Raw genomic sequence first — 23592 nt, 5'->3', positions numbered from 1 at the left:
TAATATCTGCCCTCACTCACTGGCTTTCCCTCTCTGGCGCAGAAAATTGCGTGGGAGCCCACTCCAGTTTTTTCCTTGAAAAAATTATTTCATTAAAGTCATACACGTCTCAGATTTTACACACACATACTTCTAACAGTATTATGGTATGTGTCCACGTTCAGGATTGCATCAGGATTTGGTCAGGATTAGTGTTGAGCATTCCGATACCGCAAGTATCGGGTATCGGCCGATACTTGCGGGTATCGGAATTCCGATACTGAGATCCGATACTTTTGTGGTATCGGTATCGAAACAACATTAATGTGTAAAATACAACATTAATGTGTAAAATAAAGAATTAAAATAAAAAATATTGCTATACACACCTCTCCGACGCAGCCTGGACCTCACCGAGGGAACCGTTGTTTGCTTAAAATGCGCGCGTTTCCTGCCTCCCGCGACGTCACGGCTTCTGATTGGTCGCGTGCTGCCCATGTGGCCGCGACGCGACCAATCACAGCCAGCCGTGACGTAATTTCAGGTCCTGTATGCCTATTTCTGCATTCAGGACCTGAAATTACGTCACGGCTTGCTGTGATTGGTCGCGTCGCGGCCACATGGGCGGCACGCAACCAATCACAAGCCGTGACGTAATTTTAAAATGCGCGCGTGTCCTGCCTCCCGTGACGTCACGGCTTGTGATTGGTCGCGTCGCCCATGTGACCGCGACGCGACCAATCACAAGCCGGAACGTAATTTTAAAATCCTGAATGCCTAGAATTAGGCTTCCAGGACCTCAAAATTACGTCACGGCTTGCTGTGATTGGTCGCGTCGCGGCCACATGGGCGGCACGCGACCAATCAGAAGCCGTGACGTCGCGGGAGGCAGGAAACGCGCGCATTTTAAGCAAACAACGCTGCCGGTTCCCTCGGTGAGGTCCAGGCTGCGTCGGAGAGGTGAGTATAGCAATATTTTTTATTTTAATTCTTTATTTTACACATTAATATGGATCCCAGGGCCTGAAGGAGAGTTTCCTCTCCTTCAGACCCTGGGAACCATCAGGAATACCGTCCGATACTTGAGTCCCATTGACTTGTATTGGTATCGGGTATCGGTATCGGATTAGATCCGATACTTTGCCGGTATCGGCCGATACTTTCCGATACCGATACTTTCAAGTATCGGACGGTATCGCTCAACACTAGTCAGGATTTTTCATCAGTATTTGTAAGCCAAAACCAGGAGTGGGTGATAAATACAGAAGTGGTGCATATGTTTCTATTATACTTTTCCTCTAATTGTTCCACTCCTGGTTTTGGCTTACAAACACTGATGAAAAATCCTGACCAAATCCTGATGCTATCCTGAACGTGGACACATACCCTTAGACACTGACATATATAAATATAACTGTTCTGCAATGGTTTACTGTATGTAAACCAAGTCTCCTATCCCGAATCCTGAATGAATTATCGACTATTCTGCTACCTAACTCTCTATGAAATATAAGGATATATATATGTGTTTTATTAAGTGGAAAGAAATGCGGCACTCACCCTTTTGTGCTTGTGGAATTGTGCGATTCCACAAGCACAAAAGGGTGAGTGCTGCATTTCTTTCCACTTAATGTTCATTTAGCTATATGCTATAATTGCTGAGCACCTCAGACCCTGGGATTTCGTGCGGGCTGCTAATCGGACTCATGTGGATCCAAGTCCTGAATGTGTACTCCTCTGGTGCCGTTCATTCTATATTTTTCTTTTTATGCTTATATATATATACTAGATGGCAGCCCGATTCTAAAGAATCGGGAGTCTAGAATCCATATATACTTTATTTATTCAAATGTAAGAATAATACAATTAATAAATAATAGTAAGAAAGAACAAAAAATGGCTGCACTCACCAGCTCTTGACAATTCTTGACAGTACGGCACATTTCTGATTGGTTGCCGCCTGCCGCGAGCGACCAATCAGAAAAGTGCCGCGCACCACGAAGGCATATATCTTTGTCCACCCTGAGCGGGTGTAGGACGCTGGTGACGTCACTTATCTCCGGACATTATCTCCGGACAAAGCCACGGAAGTTGGCACAAATTGCCGGAAGTAGTATTCTAGGCAATTATATATTAGATTTTAATGTTATCAGTGTTTACCTTTGAACGTTTATATTGTATTGTCCTGTCACCAGCCATGTGTACGATTATCGGCCGAAAGCCTCTCTGGAACCAATAATCACCCCATGTAAAGGTATCTTTCTCGGTCTCCCATGACAGCACTACGGAGAGAGGGGATCCGCCCTTCAGGGACAGGAAACCTACAGATAAAAGGGCGGTACCTCTCCCTCGCATCAGTTGGTTTCCTGTCCCTGACAGGGAACCTCTCTTCGGACGGTACCTGCATGAAGACCGATGGACCAGGACCGGGACCGGGCGGTCGAGTTCCGGCAGCGAGGAGGCTCCTGCCGCGGCTTGTCCGGCTCCCGAAGCCGCCACCGCTGGGACCGAGGGGTCCTTCAGGGTGAGCGAGGGGAGAACGCCGCCGAATCATATGAGGAGGGGCGCTGGATCACCGGAGCTCCTGCGCCGACAAGCGCACACTCCGGGTGCACAAAGATGGCCGCCGCTCCGGAAATGCGGCAGGACTTCCGGGTCATCGCGCGCGCATGCGCAGTAATATCTTCTCCCTGGGAGCACGCAGGAACCGGAAGTGCGGCAGACGCCGGGGGATTGGCGCCGGTTACAAAAAGGGAGATTGTGCGCACATGGGGGTCGCACTTTCTCCCTGTAACCATGGAGGACAGCGATCCACAGGAGCTGCAGCCAGGACAGCAGCGCCACACAAAGAGCAGGAGTGGATCTAGCAGCCGTTCCACACGGCGTAGCAGATCAGCTGCGAAGACTGATACTCCGTCTCAAGCACCTTCCTTAACAGGCCCACCCCCTCCAGAACCGGTACCTGCCTCCACATCCGAGTGGTGAGTGATCTTCGTGAATGTACATAGTTTATAATGGGGCTCCCTCTTCTCCCTTACTAGGGTAAGAAGAGCCTGGAGAAAAGGAAAAATAGGGTCTGCCCTACCTGCAACAAAGCTTTACCAGTAGCCTGGGAGAAAAAGCTTTGCAAGTCATGCATCCAGAGCTTACTATGTGAGGAGACCCCCGACTTCGCTTCTGAACTTAAAAATGTAATCAGGACTGAGGTTCAGAATGCCCTTCTATCCTCCAAAAAAGAGGTGAAGAGGGTGAAGGAGTCGGTACATTCCCACTCGGCCCGATCGTCATCCGAAAATGCTGATTCGGACGATTCAAAATCCCCCCTATCCTCTTCTGAGGAAGAGTCTGGCCGACATTGCTTCCCACTAGAAGAAGTGGATTCCTTAGTGAGAGCAGTTAGGGCTACTATGGGGGTGGAGGAACCCAAACCCGACAAAACGGCCCAAGATGTGATGTTTGGAGGTCTGGGACAAAAAAAGAGAAGAACCTTTCCCCTAAATCCTAATGTCCAAACATTAATTAAAAAAGAATGGGAGAAACCGGATAGAAGAAATTCCTCGGTACCCTCCCTTAAAAGAAAATATCCCTTCGAGGATGAGGCTTCCTCTTTCTGGGATAAGGCACCAAAACTAGATGTTGCAGTAGCCAAAGCCTCGAAAAAATTCGCGCTGCCATTCGAGGACATGGGTACCCTCAAAGACCCGTTAGATAAAAAAGCGGATACTTTCCTCAAGGGAGCATGGGAATCAGCTGGGGGTAGCCTGAGACCTGCAGTTGCAGCTACTTGCACCTCCAGATCCCTTATGGTGTGGATCGACCAGCTGGAAAGTCAGATTAAAGACGAGTTACCCAGAAAACAATTGCTGGATTCATTCCCTGCAATAAGAGCAGCAGCAGCGTTCCTGGCGGACTCCTCGGCGGACTCTGTACGCCTAACATCTAAGGCCGCTGCTCTTTCCAACGCTGCCAGAAGAACCTTGTGGCTAAAGAGCTGGCCGGGAGATTTACAAACAAAATTAAAATTATGTTCTATCCCATGTGAGGGAAATTTTTTATTCGGAGAAACCCTGGATGACATCCTCCAAAAGGCGGGAGATAAGAAAAAGGGGATCCCAAATCTGGGTCCGACTCCATTTAAACAGTCTTTTCGGAGCCGCAGATTTTTTCGCCGTAGACCCCCCAGAGAGCAGAATAAGTGGGAAGAAGGAAGGAGAAGGGATAGGGGTTACCTCTTTGGCAACACCTCCCGTGATAAAAAGTTCTCCAAATGACATTTACCCTCCGGTGGGAGGAAGGCTGACATCATTCCTTCCCGCCTGGGAAAAAAATTCCAACAACATCTGGATTTTAAATATCATACGGTATGGTCTAAAAATAGATTTTGTCTCTTTCCCTCCCCGCAATTATGTAACAACAAAAACAAGATCTTCGGCTGCAGAACAAACTGCATTAGAGGAGGAAATTATGTCCCTACTTCAAAAATCAGTGATTCGGGAAATATCTCCTCAGGAGATAGGGGAAGGTTTTTTCTCCCCTCTATTTTTAGTACCAAAGCCCGACGGGTCCTTTCGGACGATCATAAATCTAAAAAACCTAAACAGATACGTCTTAAATTACAAATTCAAAATGGAGACAATAAGGTCCACTATAAAGATTCTCTTCCCGAACTGCTACATGGTCGTAATAGATCTAACCGACGCATACTACCATGTGCCCATCCACAATCAATCCCAAAAATTCCTCAGGATGGCAGTCTCCATAAAGGGTCAAATAAGGTTCTTTCAATACAAAGCTCTTCCATTCGGGATTTCAATAGCCCCACGTATATTTACGAAAATAATAGCGGAAATGATGGCCCACGTGAGGGAACAAGATATACTAATAATCCCTTACCTGGACGACTTTCTTATCGCAAGCAACTCAGCACAAAGTTGCAGGGAAAAGAGAGACCAAGTGATGACCATCCTGACGGACTTGGGATGGCTTATAAATGTAAAAAAATCGAAGTTAGAACCCTGTCAAGTACAAGAGTTCCTAGGACTAACATTAGACTCTCGGGTCCAAGAATGCCGACTTCCGAGTCCCAAAAAAGACAACATATTGTCCATGATAGCGCGAACGTTACACAATCCCTCAATGACTCTAAGGAGAGCAATGTCGCTTCTGGGCTCTCTGTCCTCATGCCTACCAGCGATACCCTTCGCACAATTTCACACAAGAGAGCTTCAGTGGCACATCCTGGAATGGCAATTGTTACTAAAAAACAAATTAGAAAGCCGGCTCACCCTAGATTCATCAGTTATTCATTCCCTTCTTTGGTGGGGAAAGGACCAAAACCTGTCAAAGGGGGTCCCTTGGGTACCAAATATCTCTCGGATAATAACAACCGATGCGAGCCCCAGAGGGTGGGGGGCCCACCTGGGGGACAAAGTAGCTCAGGGAGATTGGTCAGATCAAAAACTGTTAGCATCCTCAAACCAAAAAGAACTTTTGGCGGTATATCATGCTCTTCTATTTTTCCTAGCCGACATTCAGAGACACCATGTCCGAATTCTTTCAGACAACAAAGTGACTGTAGCCTATATAAACCACCAGGGGGGAACAAGGTCTCGTTCACTAATGAGTTCTTCAGCCAAAATTATCAAACTGGCGGAAGAAAACTTACTATCCCTCTCGGCACTACACATCCAGGGTTCAAACAACGAAAGGGCAGATTACCTGAGCCGCACTCAGTTGAAACAAGGCGAGTGGTCCCTAAACCAATCCATCTACAATCAGATCACAAAAATGTGGGGGACACCAACAATAGACCTGTTCGCCAATTACAAAAACAAAAAAGTAGTCAAATTTTGTTCTCTAAGCCCAGAAGGGAATCCCCAGGCTCTGGATGCTTTTCTGATTCCATGGACACACAAACTAGCATACGCTTTTCCGCCAACCATTCTGATTCCGGCAGTCATTCGGAAAGTCAGAGAGGACAAAACAAAAATGATCCTGATTGCCCCATTCTGGCCAAAAAGGACATGGTTTTCCTGGCTAAGGATGCTATCGATATCAGACCCGTGGGTTCTACCGGATATGCCAGACCTTCTACATCAAGGACCAATCTTCCACCCACAGGAGTCGAACCTCCATTTGACAGCTTGGTTTTTGAACGGGGACTATTAAGAGAAAGGGGTTTCTCGGATAACTTAGTGGCTACACTGTTAAAAAGTAGAAAACCCATCACTACTAAAATATATGGGAAAACATGGAGGAAATTCCTATCTGTCTCCAAGGTAAAGATCAAGGACGGGCCTTCAATCCCTAAAATCCTTGAGTTCCTACAAAAAGGTCTGGAGCAGGGGTTGGCAGTCAGTACTCTTAAAGTGCAAATAGCAGCCTTAGGAGCTCTATATAACCAAAACATTGCAGCTAACCCTTGGATAATAAGATTTATCAAGGCGGTTACAAGATCAAAACCCCTAGTTATTCAAAAGATACCCTCTTGGGACCTAAATTTAGTCCTTTCAGCATTAACGGGCCCTCCATTTGAACCTATACAGACGATTCCCATAAAAACGTTATCACTCAAAACTATTCTCTTAGTAGCATTAACATCTGCTCGCAGAATAAGTGACATTCAAGCCCTTTCCTCTAATCCACCTTTCACTAAAATCTTGGATGATAGGCTGGGTCGGGTCTAAGAGTGACTATTTGCCAAAAATGGCATCAAAATTTCATAGGTCACAAGAAGTATCCCTGCCATCTTTCTGTCCAAACCCAAAAAACGAGAAAGAACTAAACTTCCATAATCTAGATGTTAGAAGATGCCTAATCCAATACCTAGATTCCACCAGGGAGTATAGGAAGGAAGGCTCTTTGTTTGTCTGTTTTCAGGGTCCCAGAAAAGGATTCCGGGCATCCAAGGGGACTTTAGCCAGATGGATTAAGGAGGCAATAGCGTTGGCATATTCATCCTCGGGGAATACAGTCCCGGATGGTATAAAAGCGCATTCCACAAGAGCAGTAGCTACCTCATGGGCTGAGAGGTCAGAGGTATCAATAGAGCAAATCTGTAAGGCGGCCACCTGGTCATCACCATCAACCTTTTTTAGGCACTATAGACTAAATCTAGCCTCTGTATCTGACTTAACCTTCGGACGAAGGGTCCTTGAGGCGGTGGTCCCTCCCTAAGCTTAATCTCTGCAATTCTCTCCGTAGTGCTGTCATGGGAGACCGAGAAAGTCATAGTTACTCACCGTTAACGGTGTTTCTCGGAGCCCATGACAGCACCTGCTTATTCCCTCCCATCACGAGTGCGGTGAGCACCTTTTTAAATATAATTTATATAATTTATATGATGTATATACTATAGGTTTAGGCACGGGGTTCCTCTATTAAGAAATGTTATAAAATAATGTTCTCTCTGTTGCAACTAACCTGGAGGTCCTCTGATGCTCTGTAAACCAACTGATGCGAGGGAGAGGTACCGCCCTTTTATCTGTAGGTTTCCTGTCCCTGAAGGGCGGATCCCCTCTCTCCGTAGTGCTGTCATGGGCTCCGAGAAACACCGTTAACGGTGAGTAACTATGACTTTTTATAAGTTAAAGATTCAGAATACTATGACTTTTATCATATCCTGAACAGTCAAGTTTTTTATGAACCGTTAAGGTTTTCTGGTTGAAGTAAAAAAAACTCTGAGTGTTTACAGTTTGAAACCATAAAATGTTGAAAAATTATGTCATTCTTGAGTATATCACTCAATGGTGCTCATAAACGTGTCAAATTTGATCTATAATATACTTTAATATACGTTACTTTAATCTTTAATATACTTAAGAACAGGGCCCCAGACATCACACAGGGGGTCTGAAACACCGCACAGTGGTCCAAAATATCGCTGTGCTCTGCCTGGGGCCCCATATGCTGCCTGGGGCCCCTGTGCTCTGCCTGGGGCCCCATATGCTGCCTGGGGCCCCTGTGCTCTGCCTGGGGCCCCATGTTCTGCCTGGGGCCACTGTGCTCTGCCTGGGGCCCCATAAGCTGCCTGGGGCCCCTGTGCTCTGCCTGGGACCACTGTGCTCTGCCTGGGGCCCCATATGCTGCCTGGGGCCCCTGTGCTCTGCCTGGGGCCACTGTGCTCTGCCTGGGGCCCCATAAGCTGCCTGGGGCCCCTGTGCTCTGCCTGGGACCACTGTGCTCTGCCTGGGGCCCCATATGCTGCCTGGGGCCCCAGTGCTCTGCCTGGGGCCCCTGTGCTCTGCCTGGGGCCCCATGTTCTGCCTGGGGCCCCTGTGCTCTGCCTGGGGCTACTGTGCTCTGCCTGGGGCCCCATATTCTGCCTGGGGCCCCTGTGCTCTGCCTGGGGCCCCATATGCTGCCTGGGGCCCCTGTGCTCTGCCTGGGGCCCCTGTGCTCTGCCTGGGGCCCCATGTTCTGCCTGGGGCCCCTGTGCTCTGCCTGGGGCCACTGTGCTCTGCCTGGGGCCCCATATGCTGCCTGGGGCCCCTGTGCTCTGCCTGGGGCCCCATATGCTGCCTGGGGCCCCTGTGCTCTGCCTGGGGCCCCTGTGCTCTGCCTGGGGCCCCATAGGCTGCCTGGGGCCCCTGTGCTCTGCCTGGGACCACTGTGCTCTGCCTGGGGCCCCATATGCTGCCTGGGGCCCCTGTGCTCTGCCTGGGGCCACTGTGCTCTGCCTGGGGCCCCATATGCTGCCTGGGGCCCCTGTGCTCTGCCTGGGTGTAGGACACTGGTGACGTCACTTATCTCCGGACATTAGCTCCGGACATTAGCTCCGGACATTAGCTCCGGACAAAGCCACGGAAGTTGGCACAAATTGCAGGAAGTAGTATTCTAGGCAATTATATATTAGATGTGTGTGTGTCGGTGACATATATACAGTATATGTGTGTGTATTCTATGTGTATATATCTATACAGTGATTTCACTGTACGCCGGACATGAATTGCTGGCTTTTCAAAGAACACCGGTGCATAAAAATCGGACAGCACTCGCATGGTGCGAGTGCTGTGCGATTTTTTTTTTTTTTCTCACACCCATTGACTTACACTCACCGGCCACTTTATTAGGTACACCTGTCCAACTTCTTGTTAACACTTAATTTCTAATCAGCCAATCACATGGCGGCAACTCAGTGCATTTAGGCATGTAGACATGGTCAAGACAATCTCCTGCAGTTCAAACCGAGCATCAGTATGGGGAAGAAAGGTGATTTGAGTGCCTTTGAACGTGGCATGGTTGTTGGTGCCAGAAGGGCTGGTCTGAGTATTTCAGAAACTGCTGATCTACTGGGATTTTCACGCACAACCATCTCTAGGGTTTACAGAGAATGGTCCGAAAAAGAAAAAAAATCCAGTGAGCGGCAGTTCTGTGGGCGGAAATGCCTTGTTGATGCCAGAGGTCAGAGGAGAATGGGCAGACTGGTTCGAGCTGATAGAAAGGCAACAGTGACTCAAATCGCCACCCGTTACAACCAAGGTAGGCCTAAGAGCATCTCTGAACGCACAGTGCGTCGAACTTTGAGGCAGATGGGCTACAGCAGCAGAAGACCACACCGGGTACCACTCCTTTCAGCTAAGAACAGGAAACTGAGGCTACAATTTGTACAAGCTCATCGAAATTGGACAGTAGAAGATTGGAAAAACGTTGCTTGGTCTTATGAGTCTCGATTTCTGCTGCGACATTCGGATGGTAGGGTCAGAATTTGGCGTAAACAACATGAAAGCATGGATCCATCCTGCCTTGTATGGAGCATCTTTGGGATGTGCAGCCGACAAATCTGCGGCAACTGTGTGATGCCATCATGTCAATATGGACCAAAATCTCTGAGGAATGCTTCCAGCACCTTGTTGAATCTATGCCACAAAGAATTGAGGCAGTTCTGAAGGCAAAAGGGGGTCCAACCCGTTACTAGCATGGTGTACCTAATAAAGTGGCCGGTGAGTGTACATTGGTGAGTCTCGTCCGAGAATCGCAGCAATACTCAGCATGCTTCTCTGTCCGATTTTGGCTGAGAAAAACTTGCAAATGAGATGTCACCTATTGAATAACATTGGTCCGTTTTTCTCACAAGTGAGTATGAGCCCTAATGTTTATTCTTTGATACCTTAGTGCCATTTACTACAATATATCTTCATCATGGGACAAGTCTTGTGAACAGCACTGGGCCTATAGTACATTTAAGGGGGTTGTCCGGGACTTTCATATTGAGAGCCCGTCCTAAGGCTAGTGTCACACGACCATATTTTCTATCACACGAGAAAATCGTTCCAATTATGCTAATCACACTTGGATAAAAGTTTGATTAGAGCATGATCAAAGTTTGATCTGTTTTTCTCAGATGAAGAGGGCAGCACGGTGGCTCAGTGGTTAGCACTGCAGCCTTGCAGTGCTGGAGTTCCTTGGTTCAAATCCCATCAAGGACAGCATCTGCAAGGAGTTTGTTTGTTCTCCCTGTGTTTGCGTGGGTTTCCTCCAAGACTCCAAAGACATACTGATAGGGAATTTAGATTGTGAGCCCCCGAGACAGCGATGATAGTGTGTGCAAACTGTAAAGCGCTGCAGAATATGTTAGTGCTATATAAAAATAAAGATTATTATTATTTATTAAGAGAAGAAGGAAAAAATGTCTCAATTTTCTCCACTTTATGAGTGTGTGAAAATCGGATTGCACTCAGATGTCATCTGAGTGCAGTCTGATTTTTTTTTCCACAGACTCATTGATTGCATGGCCAAGTGCGATCTGAATATCAGATATAACTTGGGCATACTGTGATTTTTTTTTTCTTGAGTTAAAGCTTTTATTGGGAACATTTTACATGACTTTTGGGATCACATTTTTTCAGCGCATAATTGCAGAAAACTGTGGCCAATGGCACTTTTATGCAATCCTAAAAAGTCGGATACCACTGGATCACAGGTCCTATGGCGTCCACAGTGCCTCCATCTGCCTCATTATAGTGAATCTAATGCCAGAGGTTCTGTATGAATCACGTATTTCAGAGATTTACACGGAAACCCCGGTCAGTGCAAGCACTCAGCGCAGATTGCAGGATAAATGTGCGCCGTGCCTTACTGCGATCTTTGGGAGACAGAATGAAAAAACTAATAGCAGGTCAAGAATTGGTTTTATTTATTTTTTACGCTGTTCCTTTTGCGGTATAACTGATTTAGGTGATTTTAGTCTTCGCGTTGGTGCGATACCAGATTTATATCAGTTTATTTGTTTGGCTGCTGACACACAGCAAAAGACGCTTTTTATTGCAAAAAATAGTTTTTGCATCACCATATTTTGAGAGCTATAATTTTTTCATATTTTGGCCCACAGAGTCATGGGATGGCTTGTTTTTTGCAGGATGAATTGAAGTATTTATTGTTACCATTTTCAGACGCATGACATTTTTTGATCGCTGGCCCCGTCATCCCTATCCTGGTATGCATGGCACCCTTGTCCCTATCCTGGTATGCATGGCCCCGATCAGAAAAACATTAAAAAAATCCTACTTACCTTTCCTGCGCGCCCTCGCAGCGTCTTGCTCCAATGCCAGTAGCTGATTTCTGCTAGCAAGAAGCGTATGGCAGGGACGTCATGCGCTCTATACAAGCAGAGGAAAGCTGCTGGAATACTCACTGCTCCCCATGCTGGGACTATGTGTGTGGAGAGCAGTGAACATTCATTCCCTTAAGTAGCACATGATAACCCGGCAGCTGCAGGAAGCCGGCTAATGAGTCTAACAGCGTCACCACTTTTAAAGAGAAATGAATATTCATTTCTCTTTAGCAGCAGGCACAGTCATTAGCTCTTTTTTCTATAGTTTGCAGTGCTACTGGTCTCCCCAAGTGCTATCACTGTCACGTCAGCGGAACCGACTTGAAATGATGTACAGCATATACTCAGGTATAAGCCGAGTTTTCAGCATTTTTTTATACTGAAAAAGCCCCCCTCGGCTTATACTCAAGTGAGGGTCCCACAAGATGGAGGGGGAGCAGCAGCGGCGGAGCAGTGGGTCACAGGAGGCAGGAGCCAGCTGCTGCGGCTAATGCCTGTGCCTGCTGCTAAAGAGAAATGAATATTCATTTCTCTTTAAAAGTGGTGACGCTGTTAGCCTCATTAGCCGGCTTCCTGCAGCTGCCGGGTTATCATGTGCTACTTAAAGGGCCACTGTCACCCCCCTCCAGCCGTTATAAACTAAAAGAGCCACCTTGTGCAGCAGTAATGCTGCAGTCTAACAAGGTGGCTCTTTTAGTTTTTGATTCAGTTATTCCCTCAATAAAGCGTTTTAAAATTTGTACAAAATAACCTGTCCTTAGACCTGGAGGCGGTCCGAAGCTTCCTCGGTGAATCTCCCAACGGCCGTCACTCTTCTCTTCTGGGGATGTGGTCGCCGCCCCCTGAGTGCTGTTTCTTCTTAAATCCGGCGCCTGCGCTGTGCATGCCTGCCTGGGGCAGGCGCAGTCTTCATTGTCCGTCATAGGTCAGATGCAGGGTGCCTGACTGCGCCTGTGCGGGCAGTGCGGCCACCCTGTTGCTGAATCCCCGCCCCGCACTGTGTTATTCATTATGCACAGTGCGGGGCTGGGGTTCCTGGGCATGCGCACTGCGCTGTTGAGACGCTCCCCCGGTCCCCCGCCTTCCAGCGTTGCCGTAATAGACAGGTTTCCTTGCCAGCGTTTGGAATGAAGCAGCCACAAATAACAACGCTGGAAGGCGGGGGAGCTGGGGGAGCGTCGGAGCTGGGGGAGCGTCTGAACAGCGCAGTGCGCATGCCCAGGAACCCCAGCCCCGCACTGTGCATAATGAATAACACAGTGCGGGGCGGGGATTCAGCAACAGGGTGGCCGCACTGCCCGCACAGGCGCAGTCAGGCACCCTGGATCTGACCTATGACGGACAATGAAGACTGCGCCTGCCCCAGGCAGGCACACACAGCGCAGGCGCCGGATTTAAGAAGAAACAGCGCGCAGGGGGCGGCGACCACATCCCCAGAAGAGAAGAGTGACGGCCGTTGGGAGATTCACCGAGGAAGCTTCGGACCGCCTCCAGGTCTAAGGACAGGTTATTTTGTACAAATTTTAAAACGCTTTATTGAGGGAATAACTGAATCTAAAAAATAAAAGAGCCACCTTGTTAGACTGCAGCATTACTGCTGCACAAGGTGGCTCTTTTACTTTATAACGGCTGGAGGGGGGTGACAGTGGCCCTTTAAGGGAATGAATGTTCACTGCTCTCCACACACATAGTCCCGGCGTGGGGAGCAGTGAGTATTCCAGCAGCTTTCCTCTGCTTGTATAGAGCGCATGACGTCCCTGCCATGCGCTTCTTGCAAGCAGAAATCAGCTACTGGCATTGGAGCAAGACGCTGCGAGGGCGCGCAGGAAAGGTAAGTAGGATTTTTTTAATGTTTTTCTGATGGGGGCCATGCATAGCAGGATAGGGACAAGGGAGCCATGCATACCAGGATAGAGATGACGGGGCCAGGCACACCAGGTTAGGGATGAGGGGGCCATGCATACAAGGATGGGGATGAGGGGGTCATGCATACCAGGATAGAGATGAGGAACCATGCATACCTGAATAGGGCCATGCATATAAGGATGGGGATAAGAAGGCAATGGATATAAGGATAGGGATGAGGAGGCCATGCATATAAGGATGGGGATGAGGAGGACGTGCATACCAGGATAGGGATGAGGGGTCCATTCATACCAGGATGGGGATGAGGGGACAATGTCTACCAGGCTTATACTCAAGTCAACAAGCTTTCCCATTTATTTGGTAAAATTAGGTTCCTTGGCTTATATTCAGGTCGTCTTATGCCTGAGTATATACGGTATATACTATGTAACATTGTGTGTTATTCTGCTCAAAGAAGCCTGTACCCCAAAGTGTAGGCTGTGACCAGAAGGCATCATAGTAATATGTTCAGTAACTATTGTGTCAGGTTGCGTTGTTTATGATGCTCAACTTTAGGGTATGTGCACACGTTCAGGATTTCTTGCAGAAATTTCCTGTCAAAAAACGGACATTTCTGCCAGAAATCCACATGCGGTTTTTTTTTTTCACATTTTTTTCGCATTTTTTTTTGCGTTTTTTTTCCGGAGCTTTCCCAATGCATTAAATAGCAGGAAAAAGGCGAAAAATCAGCAAAATTAATGAACATGCTCCTTTTTTCACCGCGATGCGTTTTTTTGGGGGGAAAAAAACACATCATGTGCACAAAAATTGCGGAATGCATTCTAAATGATAGGATGCATATGTATGCGTTTTTTATGCGTTTTTATAGCGAAAAAACATGAAAAAAACGTGAAAAATCCTGAATGTGTGCACATACCATCACTTTTCAATACAAGAGGAATTTTCAAAAAATACTACCATGTGATACAATAATTTTACTGATGTTTCTGTATGTTGACAATGCTGCATCGCATCATTCTTTTCACATACTAGGGAAACTAGCTACCTCTTCTATCACAAATCTTACCACTGTATTAAATACTCAGGTATTTTTTTTAACTTTTAACTTGATTAAAAAAATAATGAAATTTAGACTACACAGGCTGAAAATGCACCTAATGTGTCACAACAGCTAATGCTGGAAGATAAATTTGGTGCATCTATAGACTAGTAATTCTACTCAGCAGCAGCCACTAAGGCTACTTTCACACTAGCGTTGTTCGGCGGACGTCTCAAAGCGTCGTTTTGTGAAAAAAACGCATCCTGCAAATTCTCCCGCAGGATGCGTTTTTTTCCCATAGACTTGTATTGGCGACGCATCGCGACGGATTGAAACGCATTGTGTGCGTCATGCGACGGATGCGTCGGAATTTGGCGACACGTCATCTGGAAAAAACGTTGATTGTAACGTTTTTTGTCTCCGCCTAAAAAACGTGTTGCGACGCATCCTGCGGCATGCGTCGTTCGCTACAATGGAAGCCTATGGACGCAGGATCCGTCGAGACACGTTGTACGACGCAATGCAGCGCTGCAATACGTTTTTTTACACTGAGCATGCTCAGATTCAGGATTTTGGAGCAAATTCACCAGACACCCCCAAATCTATATAAACCTGGCCTGGGCCTTCAACCCCACATATGCCAGCAAGAAGCCTACATGAAAGAAGCCTGCCAGCAAGACTCCAGCCTGCCTGCTAGACTCCTGACACACCCAGACTCCAGCCACCATAGAGCCAGTGTGAGTATTGCCATTTTTGTGTGCGTCTGTGTGCATGTGTCTGCATGTCTGTGTGTGTGTGCATTTGTGTCTGTATGACGTACTGACTACAGCAAGAGCTTAAGGCCATGTGCACACGTTCAGTATTTTTTGTGTTTTTTTTCATGTTTTTTCGCTATAAAAACGCGAAAAAAAACACTTACATATGCCTCCCATTATTTTAAGTGTATTCCGCATTTCTTGTGCAAATGTTGCATTTTTTTTCCGCGAAAAAATCGCATCGTGGAAAAAAAAGCAACATGTTCATTAAATTTGCAGAATTGCGGGGATTCCGCACACCTAAGAATGCATTGATCTGCTTACTTTCCGCATGTGGCTGTGCCCACCATGCGGGAAGTAAGCAGATCATGTGCGGTTGGTACCCAGGGTGGAGGAGAGGAGACTCTCCTCCACGGACTGGGCACCGTATAATTGGTAAAAAAAAAGAATTAAAATAAAAAATAGTCATATACTCACCTTCGATGGCCCCCGGAGTCTTCCCACCTCTCAGCGGTGCATGCTGCCACTTCCGTTCCTATAGATGGTGTGGTGAAGGACCTGCGATGACGTCGCGGTCGCATGACCGCGATGACGTCGCGGTCACGTGACCGCGACGTCATCGAAGGTCCTGCATCACACCATCTATAGGAACGGACGCCGCTGAGGAGATCGGCTGTCTGCAGGTGAGTATACCCATTTTTTAAATTTTTTTTATTATTTTTAACATGATATCTTTTTACTATTGATGCTGCATAAGCAGTATCTATAGTAAAAAGTTGGTCACACCTGTCAGTCAGTTTTCCAAGCGATGCTACAGATCACTTGGAAAACTTTAGCATTCTGCAAGCTAATTTAATTTTTAAAAAAATGCGGATTTCTTGCAGAAAATTTCCGGTTTTCTTCAGGAAATTTCTGCAAGAAATCCTGACGTGTGCACATACCCTAAAACCTGAATATAACCAGAGGCCTGCCATCGTCCTGCAACAGCCAGTGTCCTGCTAGAGTCCAGATCTACCCTGAGGCCTGCCACTGTGAAGACATCTAGCTCCAGCCGGAGGACTGACAACCTTTTTTACGTGTGTATGTGTGCGTGTGTGTATGCGTCTTGTGTTTGGGTCCGCCTGTGTGCTTTTGTGTATCTGTGTGTGTTTGCATAGCCTGTGTGCTTTTGTGTGTGTGCATCTGTGTATTTGCGTAGGGCTGTGTGCTTTTGTATGTATGCCTGCACCTGCCTGCACCTTATGCCTGCGCCAATGTTATGCCTCTGCCTGTGTTATGCTTGTGTTATGCCTGCGCCTGTGTGCTTTTGTGCGTGTGCATGCATCTGTGTGCTTTCAGGCATGTTTGTGTGCGTCTTGGTGATTGCATGTGCATGCGTCCATGCCTTTTGGTTAATTCCCTTTTTCTGATGTATTTACCAAGTATAGTGGTCTGTGCAGCATGTGGTTTGAATGTGTGAGCGTGTGTCTTGCGTGTTTTTTTTTTTTTCTCTTTAAAATTGTTGTTTTTTTTTTTTATTAGTGTTGAAACCATTCCCAGTTGATGTACTTGTATTTAAAATAAAGAGCATTTTAGCTCCTAATTGTTATGTTTAAAAAAAATAAAATAAAAAAATTAATAAAATGTTTAATAAAAAATGTGCGTAGTATCAATTCAGAAAGGAAAATTTAAAACTGGTGTATGTACAAATGGTAACACATGCAATACAGAGTTGGTTGAGGGTTTATTTTTTAATAAAGGTAATATTTTACAGGTTTTTTGGGGGGAGGGGGGAATTTTTCAGGGGATATTTGAAAATCAAATATGTGGTAAATATCTTTTAACATGGTGGGTTGACATTTCAATTTAATTTTTTTTTTTTTTTTTGTGGGTGGAAATGGTTAGGTGCATCGGGTGTATTTGTTTTTGGGTTTGGGTGTTGCCCTGCATGAACATTGCTCACATCATTTTAGCAGGGTGGTTATCGTTAAACATTACCTAGTTCGGGGGTTGCGTCTAACTATAAGTTCTTTATACCTACAGATCCACCAGGGACCAAAGACCACCAAGGCACCACAGCCACCTCTGGCCACCAGGAACCACAGGCCACCTTTACCAGGGACCACAGCCACGTGCACACACAGCAAGGCAATTTCCAGATGTAAGTTTTGAAGACCCTAAATCTGCCAATTCAATGTGTATAGCAGATTGCAATTCCCACCCCAGTCCCAATTCCCACCCCAGGCCCAATACCAAGCACAGTCCCAATTCCCACCCCAGGCCCAATACCAAGCACAGTCCCAATTCCCACCCCAGGCCCAATACCAAACACAGTCCCAATTCCCACCCCAGGCCCAATACCCAACACAGTCCCAATTCCCATCCAGGCCCCAAATCCAAGTGTCTTCCCCAATGTTTTCTTCCTTGTCCACCTTACCTTCCCCATTTAGTATTCCACCTATCCCAACAACACCCCCCTCTGGTCAGCCTCCTGTTTTTTCCCCCCCTTCCACTACACCCCAACCCAGTAGGCTTTCCCCACCTATCGACGTGGTCCAACCTTCCAGCCCCTCCGCTACTATCTCCACCCCACACTTTACGGATTTATAATTTGTTGTGTGCTGTTTTATTGTACCCAAAAAAAAGTTTTAAAAAAATATTTACCCAAAAAAATGGTTTACAAAAAAAAAAGTTTACCAAAAAAGGTTACTTAAAATAAAAAGTTTAACAAAAAAAAGGTGACCAATGAAAAACGTTTACCAAAACAAAAAAAATATTTACCAAAAATGTTTTTTTTATAAAAATAATGATCACAAATTTTGTATTCTAATATGTCAAATAAAATTTGGTTTGGTTTAAAAAGAATTTCTTCGTGAAGTGCATTCATTTAAGTATGCTAACTAAATGTACAAAACCATTACACAACACACGTTAGAAGGTACAACATTTGGTTTATTACCCAAAATATACCAAAGTTTTGGACAGTAATTATTAAAAGTTGGTGTCAATAAAAAAAACTTTTTACACAAACATTAATCTACAAAACATGAAAAAAGATGTCACACAATGTTATCTTGCCATGGCACCCTGCCCACAGGTGAAACAAAATACTCAGCAAAGTGGTCCCTCATTCTGGAAACAGAACTGGCAGAACGTACAGAGCTGCTGTGGTAATCGAACAGGGTGGTCTCCAAGTCCTCATCTTCCACGGAAACAGGCTCCTTGGAAAGTACATAGTTATGTAGAACCACGCAGGCCTTCACAACCTCATCCACGGTTTGTGTGTGAAGTTTGATGGCGGTGAGAAGGACGCGCCACTTGGCAGTGAGAATGCCAAATGCACATTCAACAACTCTTCTTGCTCTTGTTAATCTGTAATTGAACACTCTTTTTGTTCTGGTTAAGTCTCTGCTAGAATACGGTTTGAGGAGATGTGGGGATAACTGGAAGGCCTCATCACCCACACAGACATACGGCATAAGCGGTCCACTTGTTCCCGGGAATGCTCTTCCTGGTGGAAAGTCATAACTTTCTGCATACAAACAACGGCCCATTGGTGAATTTTTGAATACTTGGGAGTTGTTGGACCGGCCATAGGCTCCAATGTCCACAGTGAGAAATTTGCAGTTCGCATCTGCAATGGCCATGAGTATGATAGAAAAGTACTTCTTGTAATTGAAAAACTCTGAGCCTGATCCTGCCGGTTTGGATATACGTATGTGTTACCCATCTACTCAACCCACGCAGTTTGGGAAATGGCACAGTTTCTCAAACAGTTCTGCACTCTGCAGCCAGATGTCCCTTGTCGGTGGTGGCATGTACTCCGTGTGCAAGTTATCCCAAATAGCGCAGCAGGTGCCTTTTACAATTCCGGAAATAGTTGAAACTCCTAGCCGGAACTGGTAGTGGAGTGACATAAGGGATTCACCTGTAGCCAAGAAGCTGTGAAAAAAAAAAAAGTTATTAAAAATTGCAAAGACCCACATAACATTTTTAAACAATTTACACAAATGTTACATTTTTTTTTTTTTAAAGTTTGAACAAATGGCACTGCGTATTTTTTTTGTCTGTTGTAGTGCACATTAAAAACAGCATTTTTACATCTGTGCATTCTTATGCAGCAGGTGTTAAAGAATTATTATTGGCCACAAACAATAAAAAAATTAACATGCTCCTGAAAATGCAACGCAGTGTTTCAGCGCAGTATTGTGTGGAGCATGTTCACTGCTGATGTGAAGGTTTAAATATGAGCATTGATTAAAAAAAAAAAAAAAAAAAAAGCTTACCGCAGGGTCACCATCAGCCGCTCCGCCGGTGAAATGGCAAGCCTCATGCTTGTGTCCTGCCTTTGGGTGACATCCCCAACTTGTTCCAGTAACAAATCAAAATGCTCCTGCCTCATCCAAAGATAATTAAAAAATTTCTCCGGGTTCTGGCGCAACTCCATGTACAAAGTAGAAGGTTGAAGCATCCTCTGTCTTTCTGCTGCCGCCTCCTTCTCCCGAACCATAATATCCAGGCGATTTGTCTCGAAAATCACATCGGTAACAACATTTGCAATCCTCACATGTACTTGCTCCATCTCTGCCACTTTCTCTAAACCCTTTCAAAGATGGGCTGTAAAAACATTCAATATATAGTTTTCCCTATTTTCAAGTAGCCAATCACATAAGGAGACTCCCATTTTTAGGCAGGGAAAACGGATCCGTCATTAAAACGGATGAAACGGATCCAGTTTTTCGACGGAACCGTCTAGCGGATCTACGACGGATCCGTCGAAATACTGTATGCGTTGCGTGCGTTTTTCACTATTTGTGACGCAACCGTCGATGCGTCGCGCCAACGCTTTGAGGCGTCTGCACAAAAACGCTAGTGTGAAAGTAGCCTAAGCAATGTATCAGGCTGCTTTGTTTTGCCCATCCCTTAGGCTACTTTCACATTTTCGTTTTTTTTAATCCGTCACAATGCGTCATTTTGGGGAAAAAAAACGCATCCTGCAAATGTGCCCGCAGGGTACGTTTTTTTCCCATAGACTTGTATTGCAGATGGATCGCAACGTATGGCCACACGTTGCGTCCGTCGTGCACTGGTTGCGTCGGGTTTTGGTGGACCGTCGTCACAGAAAAACGTTCAAGGGAACTTTTTTCTGTACGTCGCATCCAGTGTTTCAGACTGCGCATGCCCAGCAGGAAATATCGCTCTCACGATCTTTCCTCACCCTGCAGTCTGACGGAAATGTGAAAGCACACATTTCCGTCGGTACGTCGCGCCGACGCTTCGTGATGGCCCCGTACCGACGGAAATGTGAAAGAAGCCTTAGTTCTGACCTCTGTTGGAGGAGTTTTTAGTTGATTAGTGGATCTCCTATTGATGGCCTATCTAGTGATAGGGAAAAGCGAAAATGAACTAGTCTTAAACTGCTTAAATTATGCCTCACCTTCGTGTTGTCCTGGATAACTGACTATTCTGCCAACCCCTGATTCTTCCCATTACATTAAAGGGCCACTGTCACCCCCTCCAGCCATTATAAACTAAAAGAGCCACCTTGTGCAGCAGTAATGCTGCAGTCTAACAAGGTGGCTCTTTTAGTTTTTGTTTCTGTTATTCCCACAATAAAGGTATTTATAATTTCGCTGAAATACCTCTCTTTGTACCTGGAGGCAGGCCTGAAGCCTCCTCTTAGAAGCGCCCAACTGCCGTCAGTCATCTCTTGTGTAGATTTTCGCCGCCCCTCAGCGCTGTTATTGTGTGAATTCCGGCGCCTGCGCTCTGCTCTTCCGCCTTGCGCAGGCGCATAGAGCATTTTCCGTCCTAGCGCTGGTGCCGGGTTCCGTTCTGCGCCTGTGCGGGCAGTGCGGCCACCCTGTTACTGAATCCCCGCCCCGCACTGTGTTATGCATTATGCACAGTGCGGGGCTGGGATTCCTGGGCATGCGCACTGCGCTTGTCAGACGCTCCCCAGGTCCCCCGCCTTTCAGCATTGCCGGAATATACAGGTATCCTTGCCGGCGTTTGGAACAGCCGCACAGAACAACGCTGGAAGGCGGGGGACCTGTGGAGTGTCTGACAAGCGCAGTGCGCATGCCCAGGAATCCCGGCCCCGCACTGTGCATAATGCATAACACAGTGCGGGGCGGGGATTCAGTAACAGGGTGGCCGCACTGCCCGCACAGGCGCAGAATGGAACCCGGCACCAGCGCTAGGACGGCAAATGCTCTATGCGCCTGCGCAAGGCAGAAGAGCAGAGCGCAGGCGCCGGAATTCACACAATAACAGCGCTGAGGGGGCGGCGAAAATCAACACAAGAGATGACTGACGGCAGTTGGGCGCTTCTAAGAGGAGGCTTCAGACCCGCCTCCAGGTACAAAGAGAGGTATTCCCACAATAAATGTATTTATAATTTCGCTGAAATAACAGAAACAAAAACCAAAAGAGCCACCTTGTTAGACTGCAGCATTACTGCTGCACAAGGTGGCTCTTTTAGTTTATAACGGCTGGAGGGGGTGACAGTGGCCCTTTAAACTATTAGCTAAAGTTAACTGTGACCTGCTGTAAATAAGAACAAGTATAGATGTGTATTCCCATAATCTCAGTCAGGACCAGGGCTGACTCTCTTGAGCATTTTTTTTTTCCAAGCTCATTCAGAAACACTTTATGTATCTCAAGTAGTGGTAACACACTTTGATAAATCACAAGAGCAGTTTCTCCACATTTACTAATCAATAAAGCTAAGATTTAGAGATCTTTAATTTTACACAGTGCATTATGATCATATTTGACAACTGATCAGTGAACATTAAAATACCAGCAGCACCCATCTATCATTCTTCAAAAGGAGAAAATATTTTGTAATATGTTGAAATCTGTCAAATGCAAATAAATCTACAACTTATGTTTCCTGAATTGCAACATAAATTATCTCCAGGAAATGTTCCTGCTGTCAGTAACAATGTACCTTTGAGTATCGGATAATGGTGCTCGAAGGGCTACCAAAATGTTAAATATTTTAATTGCTTTTTGTGTAATTCAAGAAAGCTAAAATTACATAAATGATTTCAACAAATGGCTTCATGTAAAATGTAATTTTGGCAATGCATTACAATGAGCTACAGGAACAAAATGGTTACTATGTATTATGCCTTAAAGAACAAAATGAAAAATCATTAGAAAATTATATTAATAGAAATGTTATAATGTGCTTAACACTACACATACATTTTCAATAGGTTCTCCATGTGAATTTGTACTGTCTTTACCCAGCTTTGTCATATCTTGTAGACAAGTTAGTGGGAGTACACTGCCAAACAACCAAAAGAATCACATCCATAATAATCAGTGTATCTATGATATTCATCTATTCAATTCAAAGCTAGCACTAAACAGAGCGCAGAAGATGCCCTCTGGTCATAGAAAGCATAATGGCATACTGCCATACTCTGGCATGTATACAGTATTTTTTCAGGTTTTGCAGTTCAGCCGATACTGGAGTTGAATACGCAATACAATTAAATTATTACAAGCATAGGCAGATAAATAATGAGGGCAATCTGGGCTACCGCCTGAGGCCCAGTGCTTCGGAGGGGTCCCATGGCCAGATTGCCCTATTAATAATGTTTTGTGCGCCACCATTGGTGGCACAAGTCTTCTGGTAGAGATCTTTCCTGAAGCTCCGCTTTTGGCAATACAGAATGACAGCGCACCTCTAGGGAGCTTCCACCGCCTTTCCCTTGATGTGCCGGTGCCATGACATCATTATTATTATTTATTTATATAGCACCATTAATTCCTGGTGCTGTACATGTGAAAATGGGTTACATACAGGGTTATAGATATCATTAACAGTAAACAAATTTACAATGACAGACTGGTACAGAGGGGAGAGGACCCTGTCCTTGCGGACTTGCATTCTTCAGGATAATGGGGAAGAGACAGGAGGTCGGGGTGCTGCAGCTCTGGTGGTGGTGAGGTGGCAGCTCTGGTGGTGGTGAGGCGGCAGCTAGGGTGGTTGGTGAGGCGGCAGCTCGGGTGGTTGGTGAGGCGGCAGCTCGGGTGGTTGGTGGGGCGGCAGCTCGGTTGGTTGGTGAGGCGGCAGAATGGTTATTGCAGGCTGTAGGCTTTCCTGAAGAGATGGGTTTTCGGGTTCCATCTGAAGGATCTGAGGGTGGTGGATAATATGATGTGTTGAGGCGTGGAATTCCAGAGGATGGGGGATATTCTGGAGAAATCTTGGAGGCGGTTGTGTGAGGAACGAATAAGTGTGGAGGAGAGTAGGATCGAAGATTACGTGATGGAAGATAGTGGGAGGTTAATTCAGAGATATAGGGAGGAGACAAGTTGTGGATGGCTTTGTAGATCAGTGTTAGTAGTTTGAACTGTATTCGTTGGGGAATTGGGAGCCAGTGGAGGGATTTGCAGAGGGGAGA

General features: G+C 46.0%; 1 long non-coding RNA gene across 2 annotated transcripts in view; it reads left to right on the top strand.

Moving 5' to 3' along the window:
• The window catches only part of LOC143807849 (uncharacterized), a 101895-nt gene that overhangs the window by 59376 nt on the left and 18927 nt on the right, over positions 1-23592 (top strand). For both annotated transcript variants that reach the window (XR_013221819.1, XR_013221818.1), the window contains exon 2: positions 17213-17330. This is a non-coding gene — a long non-coding RNA (uncharacterized LOC143807849). The remainder of the gene's footprint in view (positions 1-17212; positions 17331-23592) is intronic.

Source organism: Ranitomeya variabilis, chromosome 2, assembly GCF_051348905.1.
Source record: "Ranitomeya variabilis isolate aRanVar5 chromosome 2, aRanVar5.hap1, whole genome shotgun sequence".
Classification (NCBI taxonomy): Eukaryota; Metazoa; Chordata; class Amphibia; order Anura; family Dendrobatidae; genus Ranitomeya; species Ranitomeya variabilis.
The sequence above is the reverse complement of the archived record's forward strand: the minus strand, read 5'-3'. Positions and strand labels throughout refer to the sequence as shown.